Below are 26,376 nucleotides of genomic sequence, written 5' to 3'. Positions count from 1 at the left end.
GAGTTTAAATAGCCCAAGGTGCCTAATGGCTACTCCGTTGAACAATGCAGATCTCCACACTGATGGGTACAAAAAGTGGCAGGTGACATTGAACAATGCAGATCTCCACACTGATGGGTACAAAAAGTGGCAGCTCATCATCAGCATGAAGTAGCTTTCAATCTGTAAATCAGCTAGAAGGCAAAGAAAAAAAAAATGCCTCTGTGTTAAGTAGGCAAAATTGTTTACATTTCTTTTGAATTTATATAAAGAACTATTATCCACTAACAAAGATATTATCATCATCATCCCTTTTCTTTATAAAAGTAAAAACTTCTTAGGGCACCTGGGTGACTCAATCAGGTAAACATCTGAATCTCGATTTCGGCTCAGGTCATGATCTCAAGGTTTGTGGGGTCGACAGCAACAGCACACAGCCTGCTTGGGATTCTCTCTCTCTCTTTCTCTCTCTCAAAAATAAATAAATAAACATAAAAAAATTAAATACTTCTTACTGTGGCAAAATGGAAGTTTTTAATAGTCATGCTACTATTGTCATAGCTACAAATTGTCATTTGAACTTAGAATCTGCATATTTTCACATACTTTATGTCAGTCTATAGTTGAAATAAATGTGCATGTCTATTTTGAAATTTGCCACAAGCACTAACATCAATTTGGTACATAGCCTCTGTTTACTTCACTGCAGTTGAAAAAGTTATATAAAGTATAGAATTTAAGAAAAAGAATCTCAAGTGGGGGGCACCTGGGTGTCTCAGTCAGTTAAGTATCTGACTCTAGATTTCGGCTCAGGTCATAATCTCACGGTTCATGAGCTGGAGCCCCGAGGTGGGCTCTGAGTTGGCAGTGTGGAGCCTGCTTGGGATTCTCTTTCTCCCTCTCTCTACCCCTTCCCAGCGCGCTCTCTTTCTCTCTCTCTCTCTCTCTCTCTCTCTCGGTAAATAAACAAACTTAAAAAAAAAAAAACAAAAAAAAACTCAAGTAGTACCACTCATCCAAGGAGAAATACAGAGGAAATGAAATGTTTTACTACATGGACAATTTCAGCCATTCTTGTACAGGAATCACTCATACTATCTCTGAAAATTAAAAATCATTATAGATCACAAGTTAGTAGTGTATTAAGGCTGGCAAGAACTTTAGAAAAAATATCTCTCAACACTGTAGTCCTTTGAACCACAGGACCCCTTGTTATTATCATTTCTGTACCACTATGGGTTTGTAAGGAAATGGCAAGAAGTCCCTTCCACATGTACAAAAATAGAGGATGATACTGTCTGAAACTTACCATCACTTACCCTGCGTCAGATCAAAAACCGTGCTTTAATTATTCTACCCCAGGCCCGACAGCCTCTTGCCAGACAGGTCTATCTACTGCTGATCCCCCCTCAGGCATCATGAATATCATAGGATTTGAAGTTGTAGGACTTAAGAGATCCTTTCAAAGTTTTCACTGTGTTTGTGATTTCCCACTTTAGAACATCCTATAGAAACTGAGAAATTGCTCATTAACCATATTCATGTACCCACAGTCCAGTAGTAAAGCTATGTTGCACCAACTGTTGCTTTAAGGATGGTAGGTGGACCACATTCCAAAGCTTCTATGCTACCAATCTTGTCTTGCTATATTATGTAAGGCTTGTGGGAGACACCAGAGAAACACTCCAAAATACTTTGTTTCTCCTCCTAATAGGGACAGTGTATAACTATGTATGTGTGAATATGTAATAAATATGTGTGTATATACACAGATGCCACCCTGTTTATTGTTAACAATTTATTTTACATGCTTTGTCTTCCTCCTCTACCAAACTATTAGCTCCTAGAGGCTTTTCCAACCGCCTTCTTAAATTACGCCCACCTCTAATCACTCCCTATTAAGTTACTCTGAAATCTGGACCAATCATCTAAACGGAGTCTAGATAACATGGCTTGTTCAAACCTGAAGATAGCTACCTTTTAAAATTTATTTGTTTACATTTTTCTGTCCTTAGTCTCCCACATGACACCAGCTCTATGACACTGTCTTATCTCCTTTTTATCACAGACACTTGTTTCTGCCAAGCATCCATTCCCAAATCTTTTCTCCCTTAGAGACTGAAAAAGCTAATCATTTTCCCCGCCTCCCTTGCCCAAACTTTTGGTGACCTCATTCTAGCCAAAAAGAATCAGAAGTTATGCTGTCCAATATGGTAGACATTAGATACATGTGAGTATTTAAATTTAAATTAATTACAATTAAACTAAAAATTCAGTTCCTTCAACATGCTAGCCACAACCCAAGTGCCCACTACCTATATGTGGCTGGTGAACACCATTTTGGACAGCACAGACTATAGAATAGTTTCAACATCACAGAAAGTTCTCCTCGTCAACACCAATGTGAGGGGATGTCTGCAGAGAAACCTCAGGACAGGAATTGTCTGTGTGACAGACTTTTTCTTGCTTTCTTTCTTGCTTTCTTGCTTTCTTTCTTGCTTTGAGACAAAGAGGGTGCAAATGAGTAAGGGGCAGAGAGAGAGAGAATCCCATGAGGGGCAGAGAGGGAGGGAGAGAGAGGGAGAAAAAGAAGCAGGGCTCACCCAAAGTGGGGCTTGTGTTCACCCCAAGCAGGGCTCAAGGTCACCCCATGCAGGGCCTCAACTCATGAATTGTGACATCATGACCTGAGCTGAGGTCCAATGCTTAACCCAGCGAGCCACCAAAGCAGGGGCCCTGTGTGATACTTATAAGAGAATATCTCTCCCAGCACCCTCATTCTCCCTGCTTTAGAGATCATATTGTGGGGACAGGAGACCTGGAGCTGAAGCATGTATTTTGTGACCACTAGGCAAGAAGTCTGAAGGAAAATTCCAAAATAATAGGAGGAATCGGAAAGAGAAAACCACCATTTGGGTCATTGAGATCATACTTGGGCTGGCAATCAAGCCTTATTTTTATTGGTAATGAATATTCTCTGGCTTAATGCATGGTTACTGTGGTTTTCTAGTTCCTAGAACAGTGTCTGGCACATGGAAGGAAATCCAAAGTGTTTGTTGATTCAGTAGCTTAAATTTTGGTCATTTTCATGTTCCAAACATCCAATACGGTTCTTCATATGCATTAGCTGGTGAGTAAAAGCTTTTGTGAATTAAATATTTTTGATAACTGGGCAAGAATGTCCAGCTAAAATCAACTAACTTGAGGCTGACTAAAGTTCGGTCTTCTAGAATCAAAGGGCAATGTGTAATGTCATGATTAAGTTGACAGCTATTTGGGAAAGAAGAGAAATTTTAGGGACTTGAAATGTCTCAGTGATACCTCTATAAACCCTGTTAATAAACAGACATTCTCTGTATATTTTTGCATTATTTAGTGTTAATCTATTGGAGCTCCTGGGAGGCTCAGTTGGTCAAGCGTCTGACTTTGGCTCAGGTCATGATCTCACGGTTCGTGGGTTCGAGCCCCAAGTCGGACTCTGTGCTGACAGCTCGGAGCCTGCAGCCTGCTTCGGATTCTGTGTTTCCCTCTCTCTCTGCCCCTCCCCCACTCACCCTCTGTCTCTCTCTCTCTCTCAAAAATAAATAAACATTAAAAAAACACACATAATGTTAATCCATTAAACTCACAGCTGTAGTTTATATTTTTAGTCGTTACATAACTTGTGCTGGAACGCATGCTCAGTCATTACCCAGGACCCAGATAGGAACAGCAGTAGTGTCTCAAATCACCCCCTAGCCTCTTTAGACAGCATTGGCTCCTGTTCTGGCTTACTAGTTACTAGAAATAGTGATCTTCGACAAGTCACTAAATCTCATCTTTTGAAATGAGTTTGAACTAGAACCAGCTTTTAAGCACTATGATTTTATCCTGCTGAACCATGAATTCTTTTCTTGTTTGTCTGCTGCAGCCAGACTATTATTGGAATGTATCGCCGTGACAGTTAAATGCTCTCTTTAGATGACCAAATATCTTTCTGAAATAGTATATTCTTTGCCCACTCCAGTGTAATTACCATCAGTTGTAAATACAAAGAAGAAATATGAGGCAAAAATTGGCCAGCCGTGCCATGTGAGGAATTACCTAGTAGCCTCCAAACACACGATGAGGTCGGTTACACAGAGTTTTGTGGAAGGCCCACCATTCAGCTAAAGACACTCAAATCACGCAGTTGATTACATTCATTTAAAGCACTTGGTGAGAGGGGCACCTGAGTGGCTCAGTCGGTTGAGTGTCTGACTCTTGGTTTCCCAGGGTCGTGGGACCAAGCCCTGCATTGAGCTCCCTGTTGAGTGTGGAGCCAGCTTGGGATTCTCTCTCCCTCTACCCTCTCCTCCTGTCTCTATCTCTCTCACAAAAAAATTAAAAAGAAATATGATAAAGCACTTGGTGAGAAGCAGGGGAAAGAGGTGGGGTTGGTCAACCCACATAGAATAAAATGTGACAGATGGAACACCCCCTGGACCCTGGGCCACATGGTGTTCATTTGAACTGTTGGAGTCCGTCTATCCGTCTGTCTGTTTTCTAACTCAGACAAATCAATCTTCCCACTGCTGGTATAGTTACAAGGAGCAGAGCTGAAGTTTGAGCAAAGAGATCCAACAGACGGAACGTATCTGGGGCCAGCATCTCCCTTGTTCTATTAGAGGGATGTGGGGACAATTGTGCCTGAGCACAGTTACGACTTGTCTGCTAAGCAGCTGTGGGTCTTATCTGTGCTGCTTGGACAGAGGACACGCAGGGTCAGATTGGGTATCGCCAGGGGGTAGCTTGTTCTCAACCCGATAAATATTGAGTGCCTTATATGCCACCCCTGTTTATTGAACCATAAATATCTGGTGCATCCTCAGTTCTTCAATCCTTTTCTGCCTAGAAGTCATTTTCTCATTTGTCCCATCATTTTTATCTGTTTTCTGCTCATGTTCTCTCCTTTCCTTTCCTGAATCTATCATGTCTCATAAGCGATTTGCTTCTCTACCTAGTGTCATCTACTCTCCTTGTTTTTCTGTTTTTATAGCAGAGTTAAATGTTTTAAAATAACACAGAAAACACATTACATGACAGATGAAACAACAGACTTTGGGGAAATTTAGAAATATAGCTCACACCAGAGATGTGGCTAGCTTCTTCAAATAGCAGTATTGCCTGAGACCTACCTCCCAAAGACGATGTAAATAACCTGCCTTGTTATATCACCTATTTATGTTATTACAAGTTTTGGTCCTATGTGCCAACTATAATGGTCAAAACCTATCCACCAATTACTATTAATCATAGACATAGTAGGAGATAGGTCAGTCATAAATTTCCATCTATATTTTTAAGAACCCAGTAGCTTCCTTCTTCCTTAGTGTTAGTTAACATGTCAAAATCCATTTGTTGAGCTGTACAGAATGGGAAGATATATTTGAAGTTATACATTTCTCAACAAAATAATCATTACTTTGAATCAACCTCTGAATCAGTATATCGATAACACATTGAACATTGTGGTATTTGGATTTCTGTAACGTGCTTTTTTTTGTAACACATTTCTAAACACCCTCCTATGTCACCCAAAAGCCTCAAACATTGCTAAATCATAAAATTAGGTTATATAAACTCAGTCAAATTTTTAACTTTTAATTCAGATATATTAGTTATTGCTCTCCTTACGTTACCTGCATTTGGGGTAACAGGACTGTTTTAGTTTATATGTCAATGAGTCAAAATGCATGTATAGTTTGTATAACTCTATAGCATGCTAAAATACAGAAGAAGTGTGAAAATACGGAGGAAAAAGTGAAGTCAGGAAGTCTGGATTAATATACCGACTCTATCCTTAGCTGGGTTACCTTAGGCAACTTACCTAACATCTTGGTGCCTGAATTTCTTCATCTGTTGCAAGATTTAATATAAATTTAATTTAAAATTTAATTTAATTAAGTATGACAACACTGAAGGCACCTGGCACATGAGTTGCACGATCGGTGCCTATTGAACCTACTGAACCTGAATCTAGCCCATTGCCTCATATTCCAGATGGAGAAGCTGAAACCTACAGGCTGTACAGAGGTATCTCAGGTCATACCTTTGGTTCAAATAAAATCCAGAACAGAAGAACTGGAAAGACTGCAGGTATGGTTGGTTTCCCTTATAAGCCTATAATGAGACTTTCTTATAATCTGGTCACAAGTTATGATTTAAATAAGTCACTCACTTAATGTCTCAGTTTCTCTACCTGCAGAATCGAGGGACTAATAATTACCTCCTATATTCTAGGAATATTGGACAGGCAAAGAAGTAATGCCTGGAAGAAATCACTGGGAAAAACTTTCTATGTAACCATAACATATCATTATAAACATTAGAAGCTGCAAAAGCATCTCATTGTTAATAACACCACATTACAATTACATATATACAGCTTCTTTCATCTCTGGATCTCTAGATTCCAGCAAAATTAGTGCAGTGGACATTTTTAGACAGTGATTCTACTAGGAAGGCAAAATGGAGAATTGAGGGAGGGAATCATACAGAAAATTCAGGAAAAAGCAAGCCTGTGTTCTCCACACGGACTGAGTTTTACAGTTCTATTTATCCAGGTAATTACCTCAATTGTCCTCATCTCTCTGCAAGTGAACACTTGTCATACAGATACACGTATCTTCTCTCTCTCTCTCTCTCTCTCTCTCTCTCTGTTTTAGAGAGAGAAAGGAATGTGAGAGAGTGGGGGAGAGTGGCGATGGGGGGGTGGAGAGAGAGAGAAAGAGAGAGAGAGAGAGAGAGAGAGAGAGAATCACAGGCAGGCTCCATGCTCAGCATGGAGTCCAACACGGTTCAGGATCATGACCCAAGCTGAAATACAGAGTCAGACAGTCAACGAGCCACCCAGGTGCCCAGATGTATGTACATTCCAAGTTCAGTTCAATATGACTGAGATGCTTCTGAATGTCTGTTCCAAGAAAGAAATGCCTTTGTCTTCTGTATTACTGTAAGCCCAGCACCTGAACAATGCCTAGTATTCCATAGGCACTCCATAAATATTTGTTGAATGAATCGATGGATGAAAAAATAAGCCAAAGAATGGGTAACATTTCTCCATTCATGAATTTGTCTTTCATGACGATCAAATAACTGCAACTGAGTTGCCGTATGGAAACTTAAGGAAAACTTTTATTTATGAACTCCACTCTCAGCTCAGTTGACTGTGCATTGAAATTTCTCATACTTGCATTTACCTCTTAAAACTATATGAACATATCATGCTATCATTGCTAGATTATAAATGATAAAATTCCAATAGTATGACTCCTGTCTGTCCCTATCAGGACAAGTTACTCATCTATTTGGAGCCTCTTTGGCTGTAAAACCTCTGTATATTAAATTCTAAATCCACTTAATTAGCTTCTCTAATCTTCATTATATAAAACTCAGTCCCATCTGATGGGGATATAAAATAAAAACAACCTGACAGCTAATATTGCAATATATAGAGTCTCAAGGGAAGAGAGAGATTCTGTCTAGGGCACTGTCCAGTCCCTGACTCACTTTTACCTGATCCCCTCAGGAATTATTCATTACCCAGTGAGCTAAAAATATTTTCTGATTTTATTCTTCTTTTCTTTGTGTATTCATATCCCTAACCTCCTCCCTCCAGAACTCTGAAAGGAGGAAGTCAGGAGTCAGGTGTTTGTAGGTCCCTGCCCATAGCACCATGAAATTCTATCGAAACTACCCCTATTTTAGTTACAATTATTTCAGGTGAAAGTGACAGAAACACAACTCCAACTAGGTGAAACCAAAAAGGAACATATTGGTTCACATAAATAGGAAGTTGTTTCAGGCATAGCTGGATCTAGGTTCTGAAGCAATGTTCCCAGGTCTCTCTCTCCATCTCTTTGCACTCTGTGGGCTTTGTTCTGTGGGCAGGAACTATTCACCCTGCAGCTGGAGAGCCACCAACAGCTCCACCTTCGTATCAACCTCACATTACTGTAAAATCCCAGTAAAAAATAAAAATAGCAACAAAACAATCCCCTTTCCCAGCATTCCCAGGAGAGGGACTAACTAACCTAGTCTGGGTTGAAAATACACTTACCTCACCTAAAACTAACGTAATGTGTGTCAATTGTACTTTGATAAGGAAGAAAGGAAGGAAACCGAGTTTTAGAACAACTCATTAAAAGAAAAAAAGAGGGGTGCCCGGGTGACCCACTCGATTAAGCGACCAACTCTTGATAACAGTTCAGTTCACGATCTCACAGTCATGGGATCGAGCCCCGAGGGGGGCTCCAAACTGAACATGGAGCCTGCTTCGGATTCTCTCTCTCCCTTTCTCTCTGCCCCTTCCCTGCGTGCGCGCTCTCTCTCACACATACACAAAATAAACTTTAAAACAAATAAAAAATAAAATAAACTTTAAAAAAAGAAAAAGAAAATACACATACTGAACAAGTGTGGGATAAGGTGAGTTCCCCAAATACATACTTGATGGCAGAAAAAACAAAACTGTCTGCTATGCTATCTTTACCCCAATAGTATATGACATAGACAAAATGATAGGAAGGACAATTCGCTGAATGTTAGTCACAGTTATTTCTGGATGGCTTGCAAGCAAATTTGAACATCTTCTTTATGTTTCTCTTTATACTGTTGTTATTTTCCATGTTTTATAATGTATATGAGTTACTAACATAATTTTAAAATTAAGTGCTATTTTAGGAATGTATTCATTTTATCAAATAAATGAATGAATATAATTCCTGAGTCTGCTGCGTGTGAAGCACTTTTCTGAATGCTAAGGACAAATTAAATGAATAAAATAGGCTTGGCCACTACCACCAAGGAATTTGTTGTTACATAGAGAGGACAAACACATACTCACTTAATCACTGTTGTAAACTCCTTAAATTCCTTTGGTAAAAGGATAATTGCTATTTAAAACTTACCAGCTATCATTACTCACTGCTTATCACCAAATCCCTCTCTTTCATAAAAGAGACATCAAAGATTTAAATATAAAAATATAATCATGGGGCCCCTGGGTGGCTCAGTTGCTTAGGCGTCTGATTCTTGATTTCGGCTCCAGTCACGATCTCACGGTTTATGAGGTCCAGCCCCGCACGGGGCTCCAAGCTGACAGCACGGAGCTACTTGGGATTCTCCCTCTACCCTCTCCCCCTCTCATGCTCACACTTCCTCTCTTTCAAATTAAAAGATAAACTTAAAATATATACAATCATAAAACATTTAAAAATGACATTTATATGCAGGTATATAATCACCTAGGTGTATGTGTGTGCATACATGTGTTAGAGGGATAATGAAATATAAAAAACTTACAAATTAGTGAGAAAACATTCAACTACTTAAGAAAAACAGGTGAAATATCTGAATAGCTACTTCACAAAAGGATAAATATATGGTATGATATGATATGAAAGTATGATATGAAAGAATACTCAGCCTCAGGCGCCTGGGTGGCTCAGTCGGTTAAGCATCCAACTTCCACTCAGGTTTGGGAATTTGAGTTTCTGCTGTCAACTCAAAAGCCTACTTTGGATCCTCTGTCCCCCTCTCTCCCTGCCCCTTCCCCACAAGCGCGTGCACACTGTCTCTCTCTCAAAAATAAACATTAAAACAAATGCTCAACCTCACTAATAATTTTTTTAATGTTTATCTTTAGAGAGAGAGAGAGAGACACAGCCTGAGCAGGAGAGGGGCAGAGAGAGAGGGAGACACAGAAACTGAAGCAGAGTCCAGGCTCTGAGCTGTCAGCACAGAACCCAAATCAGGACTCGAACTCATGCTCCATGAGGTCAGGATCTGAGCTGAAGTCCAATGCTGAGCCACCCTGGTGCCCCAGCCTCACTAATAATAAGAAATGCAATCAAAGCAACCTACAAAAAAAAAATATCAAGATACTAATTTTTACCCTTCGAACTGGAAAAAAATCAGAGAGTTAGATAATATCCGATGACTTTTGGAGAAGTCAACTGTTCTCCTAAGTGATTAGAGGCACTATCAATTGATAGAACAAAAAACCATTTTGCTTCCTGTCCCAGGTTTATTGAGATGTAATTGACGCATAACATTGTGTAAGTTTAAGGTGCCAGTATGATAATTTAATGCATTTAAAAATCGCAAAATGCTTATCACCATGGTATTAGCTACCATCTCCAACCTATCACCTAGAAGACACTTCCTTTCAAGTGAAGTCTTGAAGTAAGGAAATGAGAAAGCCGCTGTGTGCTGATCTCCTAGTTAGGTGAAAAGAGGGATATAGTGGACCCCCATTTCTATAAATAAATGTGTGTGTGTGTGTGTGTGTGTGTGTGTGTGTGTGTGTGTGTTTTATGCTGTGTATACATACAGTATTTCTGGAAGAATATAAAGAAACGGTAAGTAATGAAATCTTACCTCTGGGAGAAGGATCAGCAGTGAAGAAACTTACATTTCATCCTGTAAATTTGTTTATTATTCGATTTTTAAAAGTTTTATACATGCATTTACCTTTTATTAAAAAGGCAGACTAAAAAAAAAAAAGACTGATTTTAGAAACAGACTGAGCAAAAACTGTAAATATGTTTTTCAATTTTCTGGCAGCAGTAGACAGCAAAGCATCACAGAATATGTCTTACTTGTTCCAGGAAGGTTGTCTTGAAGGAAGACTTCTAAAGGTGGATGTGTAAAAACTGTAACGGAAGAAGGTACCCATTGTCAGGGAAGCCCCACCTCCCCGCCCCGTTTTTTTTTTTTAAATGGTTTGAACAAAACTGCTCTTTTTAATATCCCTTCAAATGTAGATCAGTTCTCTGAGGGCAAGGTGGGTAAATTTGCATAGGATCAAAGGAGATTCCTGGGAGCTTAGGGGTGGAGACTGAGGACCTGAACCCTTCTGAGGCTCAATGGCTTTATATCTCTGATGGAGTTAGTGGTCTCCAGGCGGTTCTATCGTGAGTAACGTTATAGCTGAACTGAGAGCTGTCTGTGGAAGGCTCCTGCAGCCTGAAAGAAAATAGAACATTTGGGAAAATGAGAAAAGACCAATTTGGCAGGGACTGTAACGGAGGGAAGATTGCCATCCCAAGAGACGTGTGAGGCGGGCAGAGGTCAGATCTTGCAGCGCTTGTGGCTTTGGTCATTAGGAATGTCGTTCACCTTAATAACAGTTGGAAGCCATGGAAGGATTTAAAGAAGAGTGAAGACACAATAAAAGTTGCAGTTTTATATGCTTCTTTTGGCTCCTGCACAGGGATTGGAGGGGAATGGAAACAGCATACGAAAAGATTATGGTGTCTAAAGACAAAATTAGGTGTCTGTAGCCAGAGATGAGGGATTATTCTGGTAGCTTTAAACTAGGAGGATGGGAATGGAGGTAAAGAGAGGTGGGTATCTATGACTGACACCATGTTTAAGAAACTACGAGCCTCATTTTTGCTTATTTGGACGGAGGGCATGCTTATTTGGACGGAGGGAGAGGGGGATGTCAAGGATGAGTCCCAGTTTTTTGGTTTGCCAAGCTGCATAGGGATGACATTTACCAAGACAGGAAGCCCTGGAGGAAGACCAATTTGCATGGGAGGATCAGGAGTGTTTGCTGGACGTGTTGAGATTGAAGTCTCCTTTAGACGTTCAGGTGGCAGTGTTGAGAAGGCACTGTTACAGTCTGGAGTTTTCAGCAAGGACTGGAGGTTAATTTTTTTTTAAGTTAGAGCATAAACATTTTATTTGAAGCATAGGTGAAGATGAACTTTCCTAAGTAGAAAAATTAAAGTGAGAAAGGAAAAGGGATTGGTGAGCATCTATCCCAAAGAAGTCAACTTAAAAAAATTTTTTAATGTTATTTATTTTTGAGAGAGAGAGAGAGAGAGAGCGCGCGCGCGCGCAAGCTCACAAAATGGGGGAGGGGCAGAGAGAGGGGACAGAGGACCCAAAGCAGGCTCCCCACTGCCTATAGTGTCTCAAACTCATGAACGAAGAGAAAATGACCTAAGCTGAAGTTGGAGGTTTAACCCACTGAGCCACTCAGGCGCCCCAAGAAGTCAACTTTTAAATGTATGGGAGGAGAGAAGGCAGCAGAGAAAGAAAGACAAGTAGAATAAAGCCTTTCAAAAATGAATAATGTAATAATAGGGATTGCTGATTAGTCCCTATGATCATTTACTTTCTCCTTGTTTTACAAAGTTAATAAGATCACTTAGAGACAGGAAGATTCGTTATTTATCAAGAACAATATCTATTTTAAATTAACCCTTCTTAAATTGCCTTCTAGAACACCAAAGATGCCGAACACCAATTTAAACACCAAAGTTACTACAAGCAGTAACACTAAAAGCACAAAATCACCTGTCCTGCATACCACACCAGCCACATTCTAGCCTCCACCCCGCTGCCCTACTAGTGAGTTAACAGAACCCTTTTCTCCTTTATGGCACAGCTTTTTATGACATTGTCTCTGAGTTTTACTAGAAAGTATGGCAATTCCAGCTGACTTCTCTAGAGCGATTGCAGGAATCCAGGAAAATTAGTTTTTTTCTTTTGTGTCACTACTCAGCTTTTAGAAGACGGAGCTAAATATTCCATGCTAATGGCACCCGAGGAGGCACTTCTAAGGATGCTGTTGTTACCAAGTCATCATGGAAGAAGATCTTATCAATCAATCGTTGAATTGGGGCCTTTTGCCCATATATGTCTTTTAAAGATAAATACCTAGTCTAGTCCTTTATAGTCTCCAGCAAAATTTTGCCCGTTGGCAAAAATAGGTAAAAATATGGAACTGATTTCCAGAGGGAGTTTTTCTTTGTCTTCAGCATGCTAGAGCAGGGGCCAGCCAATTTTTTCTGTAAAGAATCAAGTGGTAAATATTTCAGCCTTTGCTAGCTAGAGTGTCTGTTACAACTACCATGGTGAAAGTAGCAATAGATAAAACATAAATTCATGAGTGCCACTGTGTTCCAAGTAAACTTGATTTATGGACACTAAAATTGGGATTTCATATAATCTTCATGTGTCATGAAATGCTATTCTTCTTTGGATTTTTTTCTATCCATTTAAAACTGCAAAAACCACCTTAGCTTGTGGACTTCGTAAAAATAGATGGTAGACTGACTTCTGCTCTAGGTGAGACCATCATAACATGTCTTGAATTATCACCACCTCCTTTCCTCCCCCCAATAATTAATTCAGAAAATTCAATTCCAGTTGTTGAAAATGAAAATGTTAACCCTGGGGCCAAAACAAAATCTGGGGAACATTGGAGCCCAGTTCTTCCAACATTCTTATTTAAGGCAATCTTAGTAGACTGCACCATCCATCTGGGGATGGCCATTTGCTTCGAGTTGATAAGACATAATGGTGACAGCTCAGATAAGGTTCCCAACTACAAATTCTCACCACTCATGCTGAGGTTGAATCAGAACTATTGTCAGTAAGGATGGTGTCTGTCAATCCATGTGTTGCAAAAACTAGCACAGACCTGATTATTGCAGCAGATGTTTGAAATGTAATTATAAGCACTTAGAGCCATTTTGAGAGAAAGAGTCTAACCCAAGAAGTTCTTTTGGTATCAGACTGCAAAATCAATATGAATTCTTGAAATGCATTTTGAATGCTTCTGGAGCCCTTAGCCTGAAGTGACCTTGGGCCAATAACATCAAGTAGGCCAGAATGTGGTAGAACCCTTTTACAGTCTTTCATTGTTTGTATTTGTCCCATGCTACCTGACATAAGTTTAAGTAATAAGGTCATGAAAATTTCTTCTAAGTGTTTTACACCCAAGATGATCTGATGGCCCCCTTTCAGAAAGACAATATTACATTTCTACAAAATATATCCTTTATGTCAAACTAACTCATGCTGATGACTTGGGATCAAGCCTTTATTTCATATTCCCACTCTTTACCTAATTTGAGACATAAACCAAATGGGATCGCCTAGAAAGATCATTCTGTAACAGGATCAGCCAAAAGACATAAACATTTAGAGGCCCTCAGACATTGATGACAAGGACATGATAAAAATCTGTAATTCCCAGGAATTCCAAGAAAAATTCTTAAAATCAAACCTCAGACTAGTAGCCAGACTCCTGAAAGTAAACTCCTTGGTTGACAAATACACTAACACAACTGCTTTCCAAGACCCCTCTTTCTCAACTACCCTCCCTGCCCCTCTTGTTCAATCTCCTTTAGACACAGAAACTCTTAAGGAATTTAAGGCATAGGAACTGGTAGCACCTGAAGTTGAAAAGGCTAATTATAAACAGGGGGGATTTCTATCTTTATTTATTTTTAGCTTTGGAGACACCTGCTTTGGTCTGTCCTCTTCTCTTGCCTGCAATTTAGTCCATAACCTCTGTGAGATTAGACACTATGGCAAAGGAAATAAAGTTCTCCTGCACAAATATTAGTGGGAGTGCACCTGCCTTCATATTGAGTAGGTAACCTCCACTGGCTCAATCTACCAGGAACAGAATCCTGGTAAAAATGTAAATGTGGGACAAGGATGAGAGCCAGCTCCTTCTGTCTCATTTCTCCACTGGTAAATGGATCTTATTCAATTCTTAATGTTTCATGGATAGGAATATGTTCTAAACCATAGTCTGCATGTTTTCAGGATGGTTGGAAGCTTTTCCTTGAAAATAGGCACTGCCACCATTGTAGCTAAGAATAACCACTTGGGCAGTCCCTTGGTTCCCCTCTAGTAATAGAGGCACTCAACTCACTAATGTTCAACAGATGCTTCTACTCTCACAAAACTGCATCCTTCTTACCATTCTCTGGAAAAAGGAATGGGCCAAAACAACCAAATTCCCTGAGGAACTCGCGTTTGCCTGGGTTCAAAGTCATGCCTTTATCTCTGATCATTATTTGCTCCTCCCACTTCAGCCCTTATGAAATAGTCAGGACAGGGAAGATCTACTATCCCTCTTGGACCTTAGGAGATCTAATATGATTCAATCCAATAACCTTAAATACTGCCCAGGTCTTATTAAATACACTCATACTTATGACTAGCAGGTCAATTCTGTTTTCGCCCAGAGTTCCCACCTCAGCCTTTACATGATTTTCAGGTCAGATACCTAGTTTTCTGGGAAACACAGGTCTGAAAAACTGATCCTGAATCCAAGTAGAAAGGACCTAACTCTGTCCTTCTAACCACCAGTATTGCTGCAAATCTACAAGGAATACAACCTTGAGCTCATGTTGCACAATTAAGGAAGACGGCAGCCTCACCTAAATAGAAATCTGATCCAACAGAAGACCTTAAACCAAGGCTCTTTCAAGAGCTCCGAGAAGCAGAGAATAGCATGAAGTACCCTGCTTTCCCAAGCCCCACCAAACAGGCACAGAGCATCAAAAGGTGGTCAGCTTCAACCCCAGATTCCAAAACAAGATCCTCCAGGGGTTCCCTGCTTAATCCCTGCCTTCTTTGTCTACTCTTCGTCAAACTGTTTCTTCTATTTCCATCAATCTTGGAACCAATGCTCCCCTTATTACACAATACCTTGAAATGATTTTGCCCCTCTTTGTTCTGTCCTGTCCTGTCTCACCATATAAACAAAAAGAGAACAAATCTCCCTCATTCAATTTGTTCTGGTTTTTTTTTTTTCAACTGTCCCTACACTCTCAACCCATCCCTCACCTGACCACTGGGGTGGACACTCCATTGCCTTCAACACATCCCAGGAGACTTTCTCCTTAATGGTCTATATGGGTAATTCAACCACTTCCACTTCATCAACCCCAACTTCTCAGCAATTCCCAACATAATCAAGACATCTCTTAAAATCTCCAAAACTCTAGGCACCTAGGTGGCTCCGTCGGTTAAGCATCTGACTATAGCTGAGGTCATGATCTCGCAGTCCATGAGTTCAAGCCCCACGTTGTGCTCTGTGATGACAGTTGAGGGCCTGGAGCCTGCTTTGGATTCTGTGTCTCCCTTTCTCTCTGACCCTCCCTCACTCATACTCTGTGTCTCAAAAATGAATAAATGTTAACAAAATTTTTTTAAAAATCTCCAAAACTCATGACTCTACTTTGCCCATAACAGGTATAAGAAAAAAAACACATCAGCACTTTCATTTCTGATAACCATCTTCTCCTTCACTACTTTTCAACTAACCTTGCAAACTTTGTTGAATTCTAAGTAATGACTATGGCCTCCTGCCAGATCTACCCAATGGTGAACTACAACTATTATTATTAATTACTACACCCCCCAAAGTGCCTGTGTCCCCCTGCCAAGTATATTACATTTTATGTGGTAGCAAGCCTACACCTGCCTTCCCCACATCATTTTTTCCCTTACATCTTCAGAAACCTTATCTGGGACTTCCAGTTATTTAAAATCACTAGTACACCTGTTGGCCATGTGTCCATCTGGAGATTTAAATGGTCACTTCAAAATGAGGCAAATATAAGTTATTCAGGAGAGTTCATAGAGAGGTCATTAATTCTCCCTTTATGTGTGCTGTGGAGGCTATTATATCCACTATGGAAATTATAAATTGGAAAAAATAGAAAGGTCTCCAAACTCATACGGAAGTAATAAATGATACCATTTCTGCCATAGAAACATAACAAATAAGCTTAAACTCACTGGCTCCTGTTGTTATAGACAATCATATAGCTCTCAACCTCTTCCCAGATGGTCAGGGAGGCGTCTGCTCCATAGCCAAAACATCTTGTTGCACTTGGATTAACATCACACACCAAGTAGAATAGTCAACCACTAAACTCAAGGAAAAGGCTATTTGGCTCTCTAAAAGTTGATCCAAATGGCCTATCAGACATGTTGTTCTGGATGGGAAATGGAAATCTAGGATCCTGGATTTGGGATATATTGCAAGAATTACTCACCCTTCTTGTAATCTTATGCCTTACAGTTAAATGATGCATCCTGTCCACAGTCTTAAATGCTACTATGTAGTTATTGTCTCAAAATATGATTCAAAAATGTGTATGATCCATCAGACTCCAAAACAACTCCACTTCCAACTAACTTCTCACTCAGAGGCTGAATTTGAGCTTTAAGTACCAAGATCAAATCTGGAATGACAAAGGCGTAGATCTGTACATTCCCCATCGCTTTGTTTCCCTTGCAGTTATTTAAGGACAACTTTATGGTTGTCTTCAATAAGAGGAAAGGTGATGTGACAAGGTCAAACACATCGCTTTTCTCTATTGCCTGAACCTACTAACAAGGCCAGACAGAGACCTTTCCCCTTTTGCCCCTAGTCAATTTCTAATTCTTCGTCTCATGAGTGATTAGCTAACATTAAAAGTATGTGTCTTCTGGGGTGCTTGGCTGGCTCAGTTGGAAGAACACGTGACTCGATCTCAAGGGTCATGAGTTTGAACCCTATGTTAGGTATAGAGATTACTTAAATAAATAAAAATTAAAAAAAAAAGTATGTCCTCTGAAGCTAGCTAGACATAGACATAAAAATTTCCTGTTGAGATGACTGAGACTTTGTCTGATTGCAAAACAATTCCAACAGCAAATCACCCCATCTGTCACTTAGCTACTGCTCTCTTTAAAATGTCTAGGGTGAATCCACCCTACTGAGAAACTCATCTTCAGATCTAGATGCTGTCCCTATTGCAACAGTATGAATAAAATCATTCTCCTTAGTTGTTCAGTTTTTGTCTTATTTTTTAAAGTTAATTTATTTAAGCAATGTCTACTCCCAACATGGGGCTCAAACCCATGACCCCAAGATCAAGAGCTGCATATTCTACTGACTAAGCCAGTCAAACACCCCCAGTTTTTGTCTTTAACATGGCTTATGCAGATGGGAAAGAAAATTTTCATCCTCCTTTGGGAATTACATCTGGTCCCCAAAGAGTCCAGTCATGCATAGTTTATTTCCAGGTAGTGAGAAGAAAATGACCTTTGCTCCATCGAGGCAGACCTGGGGCTGGGCAGAGACTAGGAACCAGGCAAAGAGAAATTTCTGCAATAAACACCCAGTAGGAGATAGATAAATAGCATATTGTAATATTGATTATTTTTTAGCAAGTTACTTCTGTTATTTCTATCACTGTTAGTACCTTCTCACTCTTAGTACTCAGTAAATTATTTTTAATTTTTCAGTCTGGGTCTAGCTGCACTATGGAGAATTAAGGAAAGAGTCCTGTGTCCCATCTTGGAAGAAAATGTCAAAGAGGAAGCAGCACCTTTTTTTTTTTTGAAGTAATGTCTGCACTCAATGTGGGGTTCAAACTCACCTCAAGGTCAAGAGTTGCATACTCTACCGACTGAGGTAGCCAGGCACCCTGGGAGCAAGACCTTCTTTAAGTAGCAGAGGAAATTAATGAGAAATCTCCAAGAACAAGTCTAAAAGTCTTTGAGACCTGCTTCTCTCCCCATCAGATATTCTTTCTGAGTTGCCAATTTGTGATAAGCTGAGTTTGGATTTTATTGCAAGTAGTTTGCTTACACAAGAAAAGAACAGAGTTGGTGGCCCCTTATATAGAGCATGCATTAATATGAAAGTCAAGAGCCAATCAACAGGGAAATGTTGGCGGTTTGGAAGCAGGCTCTGACTACTAGGGAGAGTGAGAGGTTGTGCAAGATAAATACAGAACAGATGGTCAGATAATTGAGAGTCTATGGTCTATTAGTGGAGGAAGATTGTTAGGGCGAAAAGCTAGATTAGTCAGTCGGGTAAGGCAGCCGAAGGGGCTGCTGTGGAAGATGTTCACATTAACCAGGATCTTACTCCACTGGAGCCTTGAGGGTAAATTGGTTCAGAAATCGGTAAGAGTCTCACCTCAGGAGTCAGTTCTCCTACGATTTAAGAGACCAAATCCTCCAGGTGAATTAGACTCTAAGTAAAACACTAACAACCTAAAGAAAGCTTGGATTTTCTGTTCTTTCAAGGGTAGATGGGAATATATACTGCACAATCTCATCTTGAGTATGGGTGAACACTAGCCATATTGATATGATCGCTTAAGGAAATGACGCTGGAAATTTAACTTTTCGGATTTTTCCCACTCATATAACTGCAAGATGATTTCGGACCTCCCAAGTGTTTCTGTGATTCATCATCTGTTGATACTGTTGCAGGGTCATCAAGCATGACAGCCAAGAAAGAATTCTTGAGACATTGACAGTACAACTTAGTAAGTTCATTTAAGTAGCACAGAGACAGGACCTGCACTTTTGCTGTATGAAGCTGGTGGTTATGATCAAGGGGGAGGGAATGTGCCAGGAGTATTAGATCATAAATGGCTTCTTCAAATTTCTACTTGTAAAACTACTTTCTCAAGATTTCTTTGGTGCTTATCATTCAGTTCGATATTAACTATTGGTGAGATATACAGGCAGTCATGAAATTCTTTAAGGATGTAGCAACCAGCAGTATTTGATCTTTATCAGAACTATGCAGGGTATAGGTCAGCCTTCTGGGCTAAAGGTGAATATTTTCTGCTTCTATCTCTCAACAATATCAGAAATATGGTGCAGAAATATTGGATTAAAACTGAGAAGTAGAAGCACTAAATTCTAAGCCTTACATTGCAACTCTTGGGTAGGCTTCATAGTGTTAATGGCCATGACATCTCAGAAATACTGCATAACACAGGAATGAAAAAAAACAAAACAAAACAAAACATTTCTGAGTCCTAAGTAATTAGGGGTAAGCATTAGGGAGAGAGAATTAGATAAAAGACCCAACTTTTACTACAGTTGATGATGTGTCTGGGTTAACCACCTGAACTTTGAATGATTGCGGGTGCAGTGACCGGAAGTTCTCTACAATTGCTAAGAAGACTCTAAGGATATTGAAAGTTAAGTAGGGCCACACCTCAGGAGCCACAGGAAAGATTGGCTGAACTCCAAAATGAAGAAGAAAAATACATAATGAATCATTTTCAGTCTCTACTGGCACCTTCACCACAAATCTAGTAGACTAATTAGACACTCTATGGATTACATTATATTAAAAACATGTATGTATATGGAGAGATTATCTCATATATGGCTTATTTACCTAACCATGGCCTATTTGAAGACGACTTATTTGACTTGAAGATAAAGGTTGAGAACTGAAACTACCAACCCTTACCCACAGTTTGGACACTAAGGAATTAAAATGCCTATTTTGCCCTCACTACCCACAGATAACCTAACCATCTACTTTACATGACTTTACTACTCCATTGTCTTCACAGGTGTGACTTTCAAAAGACTCATCAATTCTTCAGTGGAAAACATCAACACACAGTCTGCATCCTAAGATTCTTGGAATGTCTTGCCTGAAAAATCCTTGTCTGCTGTTTTTGACAACCCTGGACTATTGTCTCTTAATCTTTACCCAGTTCTCATCAAGCTCCCCAGCGAACTAAATCTCTGATTCTCAATTAATGCTGAATTCGTTCCCCCACAGAGACATTACCAAAGCTTTGCAGAGGTTGTGTTCTTCGTTAATATGTAAGCAATATACTTAACTTTGTCTTATCCACAGGTTGTGTTTGGGGATATTTGAGGAGCCAGCAAACAACAGATCTTTTTTAGTTGTTTTGCATAGAGCAAAATTACACTTCTGGCTTTCAAGAACATCTACAAATGGTTAGTTTGTGCTGGCTTCTTTAAAAGATAGACTATAACTTCTCCCTGCACACTTAAAAGACAGCTTCCAACAGTAACAGCTGTATCATTACTGTAGTCTTGGGAAATGTATAATGGTCTCAGTAACAAACAGGTATAGGATCTTTCAAGAATATATGGCAGATGTTATATTTATTATTTTTGTTGGCACATCATGGCCTGGGTAGCTTTCTTTCTTCCCCCATGTTCCTTTATTACTTAGACTCTCATTCTTGACCCCTGGAGCTTCAGTGGTAGAGTAATTGAAATCACTTCCTACCACATGATACGAACTGTTATAACAGTTTCTGAACTCTTTTCCTAATGGACTTTTGAACAGTATGTTCTCTTAAACTGACTTTTTGATGGAAAATGTAGTATATACATTGTCATGCCAGAAGCAGAGACCTAGTATAAAACCAGAATTTGAGCAGACTTATAGGTCTGCAGATATTAAGGAGTATATAGTTTTTATTACTGATAACCTATTGGTCTGTGTTGAAAACCACTTTTAGTATTTATGGCTGAAATGATATGATGTCTGCAATGTGTTTTAATTCTTTTTATTTTTTAACGTTTATTTATTTTTGAGACAGAGAGAGACAGAGCATGAACGGGGGAGGGTCAGAGAGAGGGAGACACAGAATCTGAAACAGGCTCCAGGCTCTGAGCTGTCAGCACAGAGCCCGACGTGGGGCTCGAACTCACGGACCGCGAGATCACGACCTGAGCCGAAGTCGGACGCTTAGCCGACTGAGCCACCCAGGCGCCCCTGCAATGTGTTTTAAATGGCTTGGGGGTGGGGACTGGGGGAAATAAAGTGTATAGATGAGATAAAATTAGTCTCAAAGATAATAATTTTGAACCTAGGTGATGGGCGTATGGAATTTGACTTAACTGTTCACTCTATATATTTTGTGTCTATTTGAATTTTTCCTAATATAAAGTGAAAAAACCCTGAATGTGGTTAGGAATAGTTGTATTGGGTAAGAATTGTCTTAATTCTTCCAAAAGGTCAAATCCGGGACTGTCAAGAGATACCACTTAAGGGATTTACAGTGATTTGAGAACAATGCTGAAACTCCAGGGAGGAAAAAATAGTAAAAAAGAACACTATGGGGGCCATTGGGTCATTTATTACATTTTAGTTTCTGAATAAAAGAGTACACCCGAAAGCCCCCAGCTTTTATCTCATCACCCAGTGTTAAGTGAGGGGCCAGATTTGAGTCATGAGATGGAAATTACACACGAGATGGAAACTGGCAAGATACTCAATTGAAAGAACATTACAGAATGGTTTCTACTAGGGCAGAGGTTTGCAAACTTTTCCATAAAGACACTGATAGTAACTGTTCTCTGCTTTGCAGGCCATGTGCTTTCTGTCACAACTGCTAGACTCTGCCATTGCAGTGCAGAAGCAGCCATGGACAATATGTAAGCAAACATGCGTGGCAGTTCCAATAAAGCTTTACTTGTAAAAATAGGCAACAGGCCGAATTTGGCCTGTGCTATGTAGTCTGCCAAGCCCTGGGTCAGAATAGGAGCTTTGGAATTACACAGGTCTGAGGCTGTATCCTGATTTTCCACTTAACTGTGTGACCTTGGGCAAATCACTTAACCTTTGAGGTCTAGTTTCCTCAATTGTAAAATGGAGAATTTCAGTATCTGCATCCAGTGGCTGTTAGAGAAGAATAAGATGATACATGTGAAGCATTTAGCTAAGTATCTAGGGTTCCTTAAATGCTAAGGAAACATTAAGTATTATTAAATCGAGGCTCTTTTGGTATATAATTTATTACTTATTTAACCACCATACATTTAACCATCTTCTTCAAAAGAATGCAAAGATTTTGTCATTTAAGGAACTGTGATCCAAGTGTAAAATATGTAAGAATTATCCCAATTTACTAATTTTCTCATCATTGTTGTTAATCATCTTTGTTGAGGTTCCAGCTGGCTGACAACACTGTTTTCTTCACCCGAACCCCCAATTTTTCCCCCTAATGATAGTGAGACAAAAGTTGGGATGAAGATCAAAATAGCAACTTTTTTTTTTAACGTTTATTTATTTTTTGAGAGAGAGACAGAGAGAGAACAAGTTGGGGAGGGGCAGAAAGAGAGGGGAGATAGAGGATCCTAAGCGGGCTCTGTGCTGACAACAGAGAGCTTGACACCGGGCTGCACCTCATAAACATGAGATCGTGACCTGAGCCAAAATTGGGATGCTTAACCGACAGAGCCACCCAGGCGCCCCGAGATCAGAGGATCAGCTTTATTGTTGATAAAACTGAAGACGGTGGTTCAATCTGTGGCCACTGGGGCTTTCTGATAACCTCTTACAGTAGGTCATTATATAGGCAGTGTTGGGCAATCTTAGGCCTCCCCTTTGCATAAGCTGAAACTGCCTGAGTAAGCTTTCTGCTCGGCACAGAAGGCAACCCGAAAGCACACATCCTTTAAATAGGCTAGCTCCAAAAGAGCAAAGGGACTGCACTGAGAAAAAGGAATATGGAAGTAGAGAAATGCAGAATTTCCACTTACACTTAATACCAAGTCAAGTGTGTGTCAAAAGTTACGCGAGGCGCTTCACTCGGATCAGCCTACAAGACCCTTACAACAGCTCCTTGAGGCAGTGTTATGAGTAAACAAGACAGACAGAAAAAGGGAGAGAATTCCCCACAATCTCCCAGGAAGAAAGTGGTAAGGCCAGGATTGAAATCCATATTCAGTTCCCTACCTCCAAAGCTCAGGAGCTCTTTTTAGCAAATCTGGACCTAAAAAGAAGGCAAGCAACAAACCCAATCAAAACAAGAATGCAAATGAGTTTAGTTTAGACCTTGTGGTTGTAAGCCTTTATTGGTGCACAACCATCCCTACATTACTTCCTAGATGTTTGAAATGCATATGCTTAATAAATCCACTCTTAGATTTTGCCTACAAGCTATGTCTGCTACTTAAAACAAAACAAAACACTGCAATATTCCTATTAAAAAGAGGAACATGGAGCCACCTTCAATTTCCTGGCTTCTACTCCTTTCTTCATACCAAATAGTGGTGCTGAGATCCCATCTACAAATTCTTTCAGCTTCTGAAGATGGAATTGGCTTGGTCTTACAGACTTAAATTCACTTAAAGTGGTTATGTGCCCTTTTTTACTATCTTCTCAACTATCTTGGGCTATAATTCCTTTCTTTAAATTGGACCTTTTCAACTTGAAGGAGACCGAATAGAAATATTTTAGTGTCCTATCACCTGTTAGCATTATATTCTTTAAATGGTAAGCCTATCCCATCAGTTTTTTTTCCTCTAGCTCCAAATAGTTGAAAATCCCTTTCTGTCATCTCTAATGTCTTTTGATAACCTAATGTACTTAGCTTTTTACTTTCCTGACTGTTTTTAGAGGTTCTTCTTACTCTTTTCTATTCATCTTCCGGTCTTAAAACATTATATCGTAGGATTGATGTGCTGGTAATTTCAAACAGGGCCATATATTGTACCTTTGACCCATTTTCAGTATACAGTTTTTGTACTGAAGGGAGATTTGAGCCAAATTGTTAGATTCCATAAAAAATGAGTAAGGTTTTCTGACATTTTGATAAAATACTGTTCCCTTAAATAGCCATATATTTAGACGTTCTATCAAAACAACCAACAAGATTGCCTTGCGTGATTTGTTCTTATGCTTTTAATTCGCTTGCTTTCCCAATTGCTGCACTTTCTTTCAATGTTAAATCTGTTGTTTTGCTAGATGATGTTCATTTTAGCAGAGAGGAGTTATCAAAATTTTGGTGCATTTTAGGGAATTTGGTTTGGATTGCCCTTCAAATACAAAATTGATGCTACTGACCCGCCATTAGTAGGACACGAAATTTGAGTTATTTCCCCTGTGTTGGTGATGGATTGTGCTGCCTGAGCTACTGGCACTCCCTTTCACATTATCCATTGTGACTAATCGCATGCATTTGCAAGATGATTAGCCAAGGTTAGGGGTACAGTCTGTGATTATGGAACAGATTTTTTTTCTTTATGTGAAAAATTACTAGCTTATAATAGCATTAAATTATAATTTTGCTTCCTATCCTAACCAATGGTAGATTGTAATAGCAATTCATATTCCTATGGCGTTTTGTGTATTGTTTGCTATACAGTTCCTGAGTAGGGCTCTGTCTCATCCTTGTTTTTCTCCCATTAAACATTTACATCTTTCTTTTTTTAAAGTTTATTTTTATTTATTTTGAGAGAGAGAGAGCAAGCGGGGGAGGGACAGAGAGAGAAGGAGATTGAATCTCAAGCAAGCTCTGCTTTGTCAGCACAGAGCCCACTGTGGGGCAGAAACTCATGAGCCGTGCAATCATGACCTGAGATGAAGTCCAGAGTCAGATGTTTAATCAAATGAGCCACCCAGGTGCCCGAACATTTACAACTTTGAAATGTACCAACTCCACCTCTAAAGAACCAGAAGCTCACTCATTTGTTCAACAAACTGAGAGCTTACTATGTCATAAGTTCTGTTCCAGTGCTGGAGATACAGCAATGAATAAATCAGTCCTTTTCTTCCTAGAGCTTTTCTTTTAGCAAGGGGAGAAGGACAATACACAAGTATACAATAAAAGGTGTAGGTCATATGCTAGGAAAGATAAAGTAAGGAAGGAAGATAGGAAGTATCAGGGAGGGAAGTCATTGATAATTTATAGGGTAATCAGGGAAGTTCTCACTGATAAGGAGACATTTGAGCAGAGGTGAAGAAAAGGAAAGGAACAAACCATGTGGCTACTAGAGAAAAGTCTTCCAAGCAGATGAGCAAGTGTAACTACTCTGAAAAAGGAGCATGCTTGCATGTCCAACAAAAGTCAGGAGGCCATGTGAAGCTATTGTAGGGTTTTTGCTTATACTCCAAGTGAGATTGCAAACTGTTGAAAGATTTTAAGTGGAGGAGTGCCTTGACTTTTAAAAAAAGTCATCTGCTATTTCAGAATTGACTTTGGAGAGAGGTGTTAGCTGTTGCCCTGTAACAAATTGCCTCAAAACTTAGTGAGCTAAACACATTCGATTTCACATAGTTTCTATGGCTCAAGAATTGAGCCATGGATTAGGTTTCTGCTTTAGGGCCTCACAATGTTACTGTCAAGGTGTTGGCTGGGGTTACAGTAATCTCAAGGTCAAGTGGGGCAGGATCTACCTTCAAACTCACTCAGAGTTGTGAGCGGAGTTCAGTTATTATGGGCTGTTGGACTGAGGGCCTCGGTTCCTTGCTGGCTGATGACCGGAAGTGTCCACAGTGCCATCCCAGGTAGTCTTAGCCATCAGAGCTAGCTAGCATGAAGAACAAAGAGAGAAATCTCAGCACGATGGAAGGCAGAGTCTTGTATCTTAGTCACAGAAGTAATATCCCATCACTTTTACTATGTTTGATTCGTTAAGAGTAAGTCATTAGGTCTAGCCCACATTTAACGGGAGGGGATTACAGGAGGACACGGCTACCAGGAGGGGGGATCAGTGGGAGCCGCGTCAGAAGCATCCTATCAACACAAGATCAGTTAGGATGTTACTGGGGTCTTGTTAATGGCTATTGATACTTCTGTGGCTATTTATGGTGTGGGGTGCTAAATAGTTTCAAAAGCCTTGCTTCTTCTACAGATTCTGGATATATATTAAAAAAAATTTTTTTTAATGTTTATTTTTGACAGAGAGAGAGAAAGAGAGAGAGACAGAGACAGAGCATGGGGGGGGGGGTGGGCAGAGAGAGAGGTAGACACAGAATCCCAAGCAGACTTCAGGCTCTGAGCTGTCAGCACAGAGTCCAACGCGGGGCTCGAACTC

The 26,376-nt window shown here is 39.8% G+C and overlaps 1 long non-coding RNA gene across 4 annotated transcripts in view; it reads left to right on the top strand.

The window, feature by feature from the left end:
• Positions 1–2,640: 2,640 nt before the first annotated feature.
• LOC122218575 overlaps positions 2,641–26,376 on the top strand; it is a 40,392-nt gene continuing 16,656 nt past the window's right edge. For 3 of the 4 annotated variants that reach the window (XR_006202010.1, XR_006202009.1, XR_006202008.1), the window contains exons 1-4: positions 2,641–3,109; positions 6,001–6,096; positions 20,142–20,400; positions 21,924–21,990. This is a non-coding gene — a long non-coding RNA (uncharacterized LOC122218575). The remainder of the gene's footprint in view (positions 3,110–6,000; positions 6,097–20,141; positions 20,401–21,923; positions 21,991–26,376) is intronic. The other variant, XR_006202011.1, reaches the window with a different exon arrangement.

This window comes from Panthera leo, chromosome B1, assembly GCF_018350215.1.
Source record: "Panthera leo isolate Ple1 chromosome B1, P.leo_Ple1_pat1.1, whole genome shotgun sequence".
In the NCBI taxonomy this organism is placed as follows: domain Eukaryota; kingdom Metazoa; phylum Chordata; class Mammalia; order Carnivora; family Felidae; genus Panthera; species Panthera leo.
The sequence above is the reverse complement of the archived record's forward strand: the minus strand, read 5'-3'. Positions and strand labels throughout refer to the sequence as shown.